Source organism: Schistocerca serialis, chromosome 3 (assembly GCF_023864345.2).
Source record: "Schistocerca serialis cubense isolate TAMUIC-IGC-003099 chromosome 3, iqSchSeri2.2, whole genome shotgun sequence".
NCBI classification, from domain to species: Eukaryota; Metazoa; Arthropoda; class Insecta; order Orthoptera; family Acrididae; genus Schistocerca; species Schistocerca serialis.
This window is the reverse complement of record NC_064640.1, coordinates 414,221,042-414,233,648: the sequence shown is the minus strand read 5'-3', so window position 1 is coordinate 414,233,648 and position 12,607 is coordinate 414,221,042. Positions and strand designations below refer to the sequence as shown.

Sequence of the window (12,607 nt, the reverse complement as noted above, 5' to 3'; positions counted from 1 at the left end):
ATTCTATAATCTGGATCTTCCATTTTTTTCAATGTTCGCGTTGTCTACTCTCGAAGTTTCTGTCTCCACAGTAATACATTGTTACTGGCAATTTTACACTGAAACGAAACAAGTCGTAGAATATCTTTTAATATCGTGTCAGACCTCTTTTTTGCCCGGCGTAGTGTAGCAACTCAACGTGGCAAGGCCTCAACAAGTCTCAGGAAATACCCTGCAGAAATATTGAGCCATGCTGCTTTCATAATCGCGAAAGTGTTGCCGGTACTGTATGTCGTACACGAACTGTACTCTAGATTATGTCCCATAAATATTAGATGGAATTCATGTCTGGCGACCTGAGTGGCCAAATCATTCGTTCGAATTTTCCAGAATGTTCTTCAAACTCATCGCGAACAACTGAGGCCCGGCGACAGGACATCGTTGTTTGGGAACATCAAGTCCACAAATGGCTGCAAATGGCTTCCAAGTGGCCGAACATAATCATTTCCAGTTAATGATCGGCTCAGTTGGACTATAGGATCCAGTGTATTCCATGTAAACACAGCCCACACCATTATGGAGCCACCACCAGCTTGCATAGTGCCTTGTTGACATCTTTGGTCCATGGCTTCGTGGGGTCTGCACCTTACTCTAACTCCCAGGAGAGGCGCTACAGGCGATGTTCTGTTAGCAAAGCCACACCCGTTGGTCGTCGGCTGCCAGATTTCGCCGCAATGTCCTAAAGGATACGTTCGTCTTACATCCCACATTGCTTTCTGCCATTATTTCACGCAGAGCTCTCTGTCCGTTAGCACTGACTACTCTACACAAACGCCGCTGCTTTCGGTCGTTAAGTGAAGCCCGTCGGCTACTGCGTTGTGCCCAGTGATGGGTAATGCCTGTAATTTGATACTCTCGGCACACTTTTGACACTGTGGATCACGGAATATTGAATTCCCTAAAGATTTCCGAATCTGAATGTGCCACGCGTCTAGCTCCATCTACCGTTCTACGTTCAAAGTCTGTGAATTCCCATCGTGTGGCCATTATCACGTCGGAAAGCTTTTCACATGAATCACCTGAGAACAAATGACAGCTCTGCCAGTGAACTGGCCTTTTATACCTTGTGTACTACCGCCATTTGTATATGTGCTTATCGCTATTCCATGACTTCTGTCACCTCACTGTGTATAGCATTTTTCTCATCTGATTTGCTTCCGCAAACTGGGTGCATGAGTTCTTTCACAGGTGTTCTCGTGCACCGAAAAAAACGAGACACTTCAAATAAAATGCATCGCGGAAACTTTTACGTCAAATAGCAACGAGAAGCTTTGTGGATCCATGTAGTACGCGAATCACGTGTTTGAAAGCTTATGAAAATATTTAAATACACCGCCACGAAAAGCAAGTTGAAAGTAACCGCGACGAAGGGCCACAGTGACGTGAGCAAACTGCAAACGCTCTAGAAACATCTATCGGTTCGTGCTTAACGACCAGACTACCTTCCTTATAACGTCATGAACGTTGGCCAACCAGCAACATCACCGCAACGCGATACCGACCTGCCCCGACAGACACTTGTATTGAGGCGCTGCTAACGATCGGCGCTCCATCCGCCAAACGAGCTACAAGGAAACTGAAGAGAGGCTGCGTCATGCAGCTCACATGCAACGACGACAGGGTGACCTCTAGCGAATCCGAGCCTAAGCTAAATGGGCGAAGCGTAGCCACAAGCAATCGACAGTCCGCGTGAGGAGTCTGAGAGGATAAGTGTACGCGTCAGCTTCTGTTGTGTGCACAGCGGTTTCGCGCAGACAGCTAACACACTCTGTCCTGAGTGGATCGTCTAGCTGTGACACGTGCAGAGGAACGCTCTGACCAGCGGCTGACAAATCACCGACGTAAGCGCAAAGTGTCCTGGCTGTCACAGACAACGCACCACACAAATAACGAAGTGTAAAGAGCAAACATAAAAGCAGACCATAGTTCGCGTATGTTTACGTGGGTAGCACTTGCAATGATTGCTGGATGATTAGTGTAATGGGCCAGGCAGTTGATCAGAGCAACCACGTGTAATGAACTGCTACCGACAAACGCACCGATGCTCCTAACAATTGGGAATGCATACGCCAAACAACCTACAAGGAAACTGAAGGGAGGTTGTATCATCATGCTACACGATTCTGATTATGTTTAATTATGAGATGATTTATTAGTATGAAATTTAATTATCTAGCTGCAAGGGTGGTGAATCATGTGTATCGTCCACACAAATGGTTCAAATGGCTTTGAGCATTATGGGACTTAAAATCTGAGGTCACCAGCCCTGCGACCGTAGCGGTCGCGCGGTTCCAGACTGAAGCGCCTAGAACCGCTCGGCCACAGCGACCGGCCTATCGTCTACACAACCTTGTCATCAATCTTTGATTAATTTCAGTATGTACAGCGTAAGATGCAGTTCAGATATGAAAATATTTACGATGGTTGGAACTATTTATTTACAACTTACACAAAATAGACACAGTTTTGAGAACTTAACCGTTCTTGAGAGTAGTCACCAGCATTGTGTATAGCCCCTCACCAGCGATGTGGAAGTCGTAGCATACCCTTACCAGCCCCAGTTGTGTTGGCAGTTTGCGTGGAGCGGTCTACTGCCCGAAGGGACACCGTGACAGTGCTGAAGTGAGTGCCATAAATTTCTACCTTCACTTTACTAATCAAATTGAAGTCACAAGGGCTTAACTCCGGGTAGTGAATTGGGTTGTACAGCATTTCCCTGCCTCACTGGGCGAAAAAATCAGTCACAATTTGAGCTTCATGCGGCTGAGCATTGTCCTCCAAAATGTTGGGCAGATTCTACAAAAAGTATCGCCGTTTGTTTTTCTATGGTGGTCGCAGGCTGCGTTCCAAAAATGTCTGATTTGCACGATGGTTTGGGCTGGAACGTGCTGTAGCACCCAACACACTCCCCAGACTTACGCCTTTGTGACTTCAACTTCTTTCCTAAATTGAAGGAAGCGCTTCATGGAATTCACTTCAGAACTGTTACAGAGATTCGTCGGACAATAGACCACTCCACTCAAACTATTAACACAACCGACGCCGCTTAGAGTATCCTAATATTGCCTCATCGCTGACAATGGCTACACATTGCTCGTGACTACACTGATGCACAGTAAAACTTTGAACGTGTATCTATTTAGTATAAGTCGTAAATAAATAGCGGCCACTGTTTAGGTTCCGACCCTCGTACAGTACTTCCCTACGATGAATTACAGGTTGTTAATGTAGAAAAGAGGAAGTTAATGAGATGAGTGGGAAAAATAAATAAAATAAATGTCATGTGGCACAACGGCCTGGTGCAAGGCTTTCAATTGGACGCCACTTCAGCGACTTGCATATTTTGAAAACCAATGGCACCCGGTTTTTCCCGAACGGTCACCCATTCAAGTACTAGCCAGGCCCAACATTGCTTAACATCGGTGATCGGACTGGAACCGGTGTTGCCATGGCAAGGCCGTTGGCTCAATAGGAAAAACAATCCTATAGTTCTCGAATACAGCATTAGTAGTGTGCCAATTGATCCACTAACGTCGATTAAATATCTAGGAGTAACACTGCAAAGCGATATGAAACAGATCGAGGGACGGTAGAAGGGAAGGCGAATGATCGATTTCGGTTTACTGGGAGAATTTTAGGAAAGTTTTGTTCACGTGTAAAGGAGTGCGACCCATTCTTGAATTCTGTTCGAATGTGCCGACCAGGTATGATTAAAGGAAGACCTCGAAACAGTTCAGAAGCGGATTACTATGCTTGTTACCGGTAGATTCGATCAGCACGCGATTATTAAGGAGATGATTCGTGAACTCAAACGGAAATCCGTGGAGAGAAGACGACATACTTTTCGTAAGGCATTACTGAGAAGATTTAGAGAACTGGCGTTCATAGCAGACTGCAGAACTATTCTTCTGCCGCTAAAATACATTTCGCGTAATGACTAAGAATATAAAATAAGAGATATTAGGGCTCGCACAGAGGTATATAAACAATCGTTTTTCCCTCGCTCTATTTGCGAGTGGAACAGGAAAGGGAAAGAGTTCAAAAATGGTGCAAATGGCTCTGAGCACTATGGGACTTAACATCTATGGTCATCAGTCCCCTAGAACTTAGAACTACTTAAACCTAACTAACCTAAGGACAACACACAACACCCAGTCATCACGAGGCAGAGAAAATCCCTGACCCCGCCGGGAATCGAAACCGGGAAAGGGGAAAGAGTAATAGTGGTATAAGATAGCCTCCGCCCTGCACCATACGTTGACTTACGGAATGTATATGTAGATGTAGGTGTACCCAGGACAGTAAAATAACTTATTTACTACTTTACAACGGATCTGCAACATGTTTACAGGATATAAGGAACTAAAAGTACACATTATATGAATGTCTGTACCGAGAAGCAGGTTGCCTGGACAGCCTGCGCTGGGGATTAGAGAGGAGGGCTCCTCGGACCATGCTAGATCAGCATTTCTTGAGATTTTCTAAGGACTTGAGTCAACTTCCGGAATAGCTGCCATTCCCAGGTGACCAGTGCTTCGCTAATACCTCTCAAGTCGACGGGGCGCTAAACTCTGCTTTGCATCCTCTAGCTGGCGGTGCCTGGTCAGCCTTTCGCAACGGCACGATCCCTGCTGCCAGCATGGCTAATCAGCGGGCCATTACGCCCGCAGGCCGGTTCCCGTATGCTAATGAGATGCGGGCTGCCACGCTTTGCCAGCGCGCTCCACCTGCCTGCCGGGCTCCGCGGCGGAAAAGTCTTTACATCTCCAGGCGCCGAGCGACCCGGCCGCTACATGAAACGACTCACGAACTGACCGATAAAATCAGTGGACACTCAGAATGATGCTTTTCGCTTGAATCCTACAAAGTCGTCCAGTCAGTTCGGTACTACCCATATCGAAGCTATTCTGGTTATTGCACAAGATTCGGTACGTAGGATACCCGCAACTGTGAAGCATGATAATTAATTTAATGAGTAGCTACTCAGTAGTGGTTGGCGTACCTACAGTGCGTTTGCTCGGCGGCGGACAGTCTCCGCCAACATGCAATGATTGGAGCTCTTGCACTGACAGGCCCGACCGCATGTTATGCTACCAAATACAGTAATTCCATACACCCGAAGACGAGATTTTAAAATACGTCGTGCTTTGAATAAATAAGACAAGTGAAGCAGGTCTCACTAAATTAATTATTCTGGTACAACTGGGGATCGGCCACATCGACATACAGGTACGATGTACAGTGAAGAGCTAAAAGCATTGTAATGATCTGCTTAGTAGCGTGTTAGTCCACCTTTCGAAGGCAATACAGCAGAGCATCTGCAAGGTGTAGATCAAACAAGTCCTTGGCAAGTTTGCAGAGATATGCGGCACCAGATGCCCACGCAAAGGTCTCGTAATCCCTGTAAATTACGAGCCGATACATCTACATCTACATCATACTCCGCAAGCCACCTAATGGTGTGTGGCCGAGGGTACTTTCGATACCACTATCTGATCCCACCAACCCTGTTCCACTCGCGAATAGTGCGTGGGAAGAATGATTGTCAGTAAGCTTCTGTATTGGCTCTAATTTCTCCAATTTTCTCCTCGTGGTCAATACGCGAGACGTATTTGGGGGGAAGTAATATGTTGTCTCACTCCTCCTGAAAATTGCTGTCTCTAAATTTCAATAATAAATATCTCCGTGTAGCACAACGCTTCTCTTGTAACGTCTGCCAGTGGAGTTTGGTTAGCATCTCCGTAATGCTCTCTGGCCAGCTAAACGATCCCGTGACGAAACGCGCCGCTCTTTGTTGGATCTTCTGTATCTCCTCGATCAGTCCTACCTGATAGGGATCCCAGATCGATTAACAATAGTTAAGAATCGGGCGAGCAAGCGCCTTATAAGCCTTTTCTTTCGTTGTGTGCCGGCCGGTGTGGCCGTGCGGTTCTAGGCGCTTCAGTCTGGAACCGCGTGTCCGCTACGTCGCAGGTTCGAATCCTGCCTGGGGCATGAATGTGTGTGATGTCCTTAAGTTAGTTAGGTTTAAGTAGTTCTAAGTTCTAGGGGACTGATGACCTCAGATGTTTGAGTCCCTTAGTGCTCAGAGCCATCTGAAACATTTTTTTTCGTTTTGTTGGAGCCAAGCTTACACATGATAGCGTCCCAGGTGTGTTCCGTCAGGTTCAAATAAGGCGAATTTGGCAGCCAAGACATCAACTTGAGTTTCCTATCATGCTATTCAAATCACTGTAGCACATTTCTGGCCTTGTGATAATGACAATTATCCTGCTGAAAGATGCCATCGGAATTGGTGATGACATCAGCCATGAAGGGGTGTTGGTTCGTGTAGATCATAGCCGTAATGATGCGTTTGAATACTACCATAGATCCCATGAGAGGCCGTATGAATGTACCCTGTATGGAACTGCTACCCCCCCCCCCCGCCTCCCTCCCCCCCCCCCCCCCCCACTGGTCTGCATCCGTGACGCATTTCATGTTTCACGTAACTGTTCGCCTGGATGACAGTGTGTCCAGTCAGGACCATCGACCTAGTATAACGAGAAACGTTTCTCATCCGACCAAGCGACATTGCACCATTGATCCACAGTCCGATCTCCTCGATCCTGTGCCCAGTGCATTTGTGGTTGATATGTCCCTGGATCTGCATAAGAACACATTGCATTCATCTGCTGTGGAGCTCGACAATGTCCGCTGAACGGTGTACACCGAAACACTTGTATCTACACCAGCAGTGTACTCTATCACCAGATTTGCCACAGATTGCTGCCTGTCCTTCTGTACAGAGCAGGCAAGCCACCGACTTCCATGTTCTGTGTGGAAGTCCAACGGCTTGTCATCTACTCGTTGTTTCACCATGCTTCAACGAAATTACTCAGATGCTCATGACAGTAGGACGCGAATGGCCAACCGGCTTCGCCCTTTCCGAGATGTTCGTTCCCAGGCGGCGGGCTACAATGACCTACTTTTGTCAAAGTCGCTTGTTAATAAAATCTTCTCGGGCTTCCAGCGGCGTCACGTGGTTAAAATCCCACGAGCTTTCGACCAAGCTCTCCTCGGCCACTGTCAAGTGTTACAACCTCTTGTGAAATAAGGAAAAATCATTGAATCTTTGAAAAATAAATGTTCTGTTGGAGTAGATGACATCTATAACAAGATATTAAAACAATGTGGAGCAGTTACAGCTGATATTCTGAGTCACATATGTAATGCATCACTAACTCAAGGCATTTTCCCAGGCAGTTTAAAATATGCCACTGTCAGGCCTCTCTACACAAAAGGGGACACCGCAGAAGTCAGTAATTACCGGCCAGAATCCTTGCTTACAACACTTTCAAAAATTGTCGAGAAAGTAACGTACTCAAGAGTGGTTAGCCATCTCAACAGTAATGGGATACTTGATAAATCACAGTTCGGATTTCAAAAATGCTGTGCCACTGAGACAGCAATATACAATTTCACGGCCCACATAATAGAGTCTTTAAATAGTAAAATGTCACCAATAGGAATTTTCTGCGACTTATTCAAAGCATTTGATTGTGTGAACCATGACATTATGTTACAGATATTTCAATTCTGTGGTATAAATGGAACAGCATATGAGTGGTTTAAGCTATATCTACAGAACAGGAAGCTAAAAGTTTCTTTATATTGTTTAAGTGATTTAAGGAAGTTTGCCACTTCATCTAACTGGGGTGAAATTACATTAGGTGTTCCACAGGGTCCGATCATGGGTCCCCTTTTGTTATTGATATATGTGAATGACCTCCCTTCTTATCTGAAACAGGCAGCCGGTGTGGCCGAGCGGTTCTATGTGCTTCACTCTGGAACCGCGCGACCGCTTCGGTCGCAGGTTCGAATCCGGCCTCGGGCATGGATGTGAGTGCTGTCCTTAGGTTAGTTAGGTTTAAGTAGTTCTAAGTTCTAGGGGACTGATGACCTCAGATGTTAAGTCCCATAGTGCTCAGAGCCATTTGAACTATTTTTATCTGAAACAAGAAGCTAAACGGACACTGTTTGCTGGTGAGACAAGGATCATTATTAACCCAGTGAAAGAAACTCCAGTAGAAAATGATACAAATAATGTTATTAATTGGTTTTCTGCGAATGGGCTTGCTATGAACTTTGAAAAAACACAGTACATCCAATTTTATGCTGCAAGAAATAAAGTTCCTTCAATAAATATAACGCATCAGCAGACGTCAGTAGCCAGTGCAGAGCATACTACATATTTGGGTGTACATATAGATGAGAATCTTAATTGGAAAATTCATATTTGAATCTCCTAAAGTGACTATGTTCAGCAACTTTTGCAATCAATTGACAACTTTGAGGATACAGAAATTAATAAGCTAACATACTTTGCATAATCTCGCTCTCTGATGTCATACTGAATAACATGTTGGGGTAACTCAACACTTAGGCAAACTGTATTTACTGCTCAAAAGACAGTGGTTAGAATAACGTGTGGGGCTCACAGTCGCACATCTTGTAGGCATCTGTTTAAAAGGTTAGGAATTCTTACAACAGCCTCACAGTACATTTACTCAGTGATGAAATTTGTTGTCAACAACATGGACCAGTTTAAAAACAACAGTGACATTCATCATTATAATACCAGAAGAAAGAAAGACTTACACTATACTTAACTATCTTTGGCATACAAAGGAGTAAAATATGCTACTGTAAAACTTTTCGATAAATTACCAGATGAAATAAAATGTCTGACATACAGCAGTAAGAGTTTCAAAAATAAATTGAAATCATATCTCCTTGACAACGCCTTCTATACCATAGATAATTTCTTGAATAGGAATAAGTAAATCTATAGTGTAAGGGTCTACGGGTTTGAACGTAGCCGTACAGTACGTAACTCGCGCTCGCCAGCCGACCTATCTTGGAATGCTGACAGTTTGCTTGGTCAGTAGGCGTGCGTCCGGCCGCAGTGCGCCGCAGGAGAGTAAAGCCACTGGCCGCCGTCCGCAGCGCGCTGTGTAACTAGCGCGGCCTCGGGTGCTAACTAATATGTCTCTTTTCTTAGCTCACCATGGAGCCCCTCGATACGACCATAATTAGCCGGTGTTAGGATGTCAGACACAGTGATGATGGGTGCGCGTAGTGTGCGTGTTTTATAATCATTCTTTTCTCAATAAACTGTTTAGATTTACTTCTCGGTGTTCGCGTATTCTGTACCTCAGGGACCCACTGTTTACGAATCATGACAAATATTTTGTGTAATTATCATTCGGGGGTAACAACACAAACAACCTCCTTATAATAGGTATAATATATGGATTTTGTGCCATTCAAGGGAATGGCATAGGTAATAAAAATTTTAAGCTTAAAAAAAAGGGACCTTGATTCATGTGTGCATTTCTTATGCACTTCACACGTCCCATATCATAACGGTTACCGTAAGATTGACCAATGGAGCACGTAGCTAACTAACTAGCTGCCTTGTCGCAGCGTCCTCGCCGTTATAGGATCGCGCTGCTGACTGTGACGTCACAGGCGTATGAAACCAGTGACACTCAATCACGTGACCACGTCCGAAGTCCGTGAGTTCCGCGGAGCGCCCCATTCTGCTCTCTCACGATGTCTAATGACTACTGAGGTCGCTGATATGGAGTACTTGGCAGTACGTGGCAGCACAATGTACCTACACTACTGGCCATTAAAATTGCTACACCAAGAAGAAATGCAGATGATAAACGGGTATTCATCGGACAAATATATTATACTAGAGCTGACATGTGATTACATTTTGACGCAATTTGGGTGCATAGATCCTGAGAAGTCAGTACCCAGAACAACCACCTCTGGCCATAATAACGGCCTTCATACGCGTGGGCGTTGAGTCAAACAGAGCTTGGATGGCGTGTACACGTACAGCTGCCCATGCAGTTTCAACACGGATCATCAAGAGTAGTGACTGACGTATTGTGACGAGCCAGTTGCTCGGCCACCATTGACCAGACGTTTGCAGTTGGTGAGAGATCTGGAGAATGTGGTGGCCAGGGCAGCAGTCGAATATTTTCTGTATCCAGAAAGGCCCGTACAGGACCTGCAACATGCGGTCGTGCATTATACTGCTGAAATATAGGGTTTCGCAGGGATCGAATGAAGGGTAGAGCTACGGGTCGTAACACATCTGAAATATAACGTCCACTGTTCAAAGTGCCGTCAATGCGAACAAGAGGTGACCGAAACGTGTAACCAATGGCACCCCATACCATCACGCCGGGTGATACGCCAGTATGGCGATGACGAATACACGCTTCCATTGTGCGTTCACCGCGATGTCGCCAAACACGGATGCGACCATCATGATGCTGTAAACAGAACGTGGATTCATCCGAAAAAATGATGTTTTGCCATTCGTGCACCCAGGTTCGTCGTTGAGTACACCTTCGCATGCGCTCCTGTCCATGATGCAGCGTCATGGGACACAGCAGCCATGGTCTCCGAGCTGACAGTCCATGCTGCTGCTAACGTCGTTGAACTGTTCGTGCAGATGGTTGTTGTCTTGCAAACGTCCCCATCTGTTGACTCAGGGATCGAGACGTGGCTGCACGATCCGTTACAGCCGCGCGGATAAGATGCCTGTCATCTCGACTGCTAGTGATACGAGGCCATTGGGATCCAGAACGGCGTTCCGTATTACCCTCCTGAAGCCACCGATTCCATATTCTGCTAACAGTCATTGGATCTCGACCAACGCAAGTAGCAATGTCGCGATACGATAAACCGCAATCGCGATAGGCTACAATCCGACCTTTATGAGAGTCGGAAACGTGATGGTACGCATTTCTCCTCCTTCACGAGGCATCACAACAAAGTTTCACCAGGCAACGCCGGTCAACTGCTATTTGTGTATGAGAAATCGGGTGGAAACTTTCCTCATGTGAGCACGTTGTAGGTGTCGCCACCGGCGCCAACCTTGTGTGAATGCTGTGAAAAGCTAATCATTTGCATATCACAGCATCTTCTTCCTGTCTGTTAAATTTCGCGTCTGTAGCACGTCATCTTCGTGGTGTAACAATTTTCATGGCCAGTAGTGTAGTAAGAGAAACGTATGTTTTTCGGGTGGAGGAGGAGGAGATCAGTGTTTAACGTCCCATCGACAACGAGCTCATTAGAGACGGAGCATAAGCTCGGGTTAGGGAAGGATGGGGAAAGAAATCGGCCGTGCCCTTTCAAAGGAACCATCCCGGCGTTTGCCTGAGGTGATATAGGGAAATCACGGAAAACCTAAATCAGGATAGCCGGACGCGGGATTGAACCGTCGTCCTTCCGAATGCGAGTCCAGTGTGCTAACCACTGCGCCACCTCGCTCGGTTTTTGGGGTGTCCGGATTCTTCTCATCAATAGCGTATAAATCCATAATAAATACAATTTATTAATAATAAGTGGGGATCGTATTGTGAAACCGATCAACCCACGAGAGCTTACGAAGATGCACCAACTGCAGTTGAAAGTTATTACTGCATCAATCTTCAGGCAGTGGAGAGGTGGTGTCTATAGATATTGGAGGACAACGCTATGGTTAAGCTGGGGCTCTCAAAAGTACTCAGTCTTAATTGAATAAAACTATGATGAAGAAACAATTTGTTCTGTACTAAGAACAATAGAACGGCCGTTTATCCAACCAAAGCCGTTCTTGTGCATAGTTCGAAAGTCGCAACAGATCACGGAATAACGAGGCAAACGGCACACGGTAGGTGACAAGAAACAGTGCAACGCTCCAGTATCGGCGTTAAGTGTCAACTCTTACGTCAAATAACACAGACTGCACTCTTGTTGCATGCATCGCTGGGTGGTTAATACACTGAAGTGACGACAGTCCATGGGATACCTCCTGACATCGTGTCAGACCTTTTGCCGACATTGTGCAGCAACTCGACGTGACATGGACTCAACAAGTCACTGGGAATCTTCTGCAGAAATATTGAGCCATGCTGCTTCCATAGCCGTCAAGAATTGCGAAAGTGTTGCCAGTGCAGGATTTTGTGCATTAACTGACCACTCGATTACGTCTCATAAATGTCCGATGGGACTCATGTCGAGCGATCTGGGTGACCAAATCATTCGCTCGAAACGTCCATTATGTTCTTCAAACCAACTGCGAACATTTGTGGCCTGGTGACATGGCGCATTGTCATCCGGAACATGAAGTCCATAAATGGCTGCAAATGGTCACCAAGTGGCCGAACATAACCGTTTCCAGTCAATGATTGATTCAGTTGGACCAGAGAGCCCAGTCCATTCCATGTAAATACAGCCCACATCATTATTGAGACTCCACCTTCTTGCACAGTGCCTTGTTAACAAATTGGATCCATGGCTTCGCGGGGTCTGCGCCACACTCGAACCCTACCATTAGCTCTTATCAACTGAAACCGAAACTCACTTACAAGCCCACGGTTTTTCAGTCGTCTGGGATCCAACCGATACGATCACGAGCCCAAGAGAGGTGCTGCAAGTTATGTCGTGCTGTTAGCAAAGGCATTCGCGTCGGTCATCTGTTGCCATAGCCCATTGGTCGGCAAACCGCTGCTCACAAGCC

At 46.0% G+C, this 12,607-nt stretch overlaps 1 protein-coding gene and 1 pseudogene across 1 annotated transcript in view; both read right to left on the bottom strand.

Annotated features, from left to right (window-relative positions):
• Nucleotides 1-12,607, bottom strand: part of LOC126471627 (uncharacterized protein K02A2.6-like) — a 105,125-nt gene that overhangs the window by 81,212 nt on the left and 11,306 nt on the right. The gene's annotated exons all lie outside the window — the stretch shown is intronic.
• On the bottom strand, nucleotides 3,388-3,504 carry LOC126472111 (5S ribosomal RNA; annotated as a pseudogene).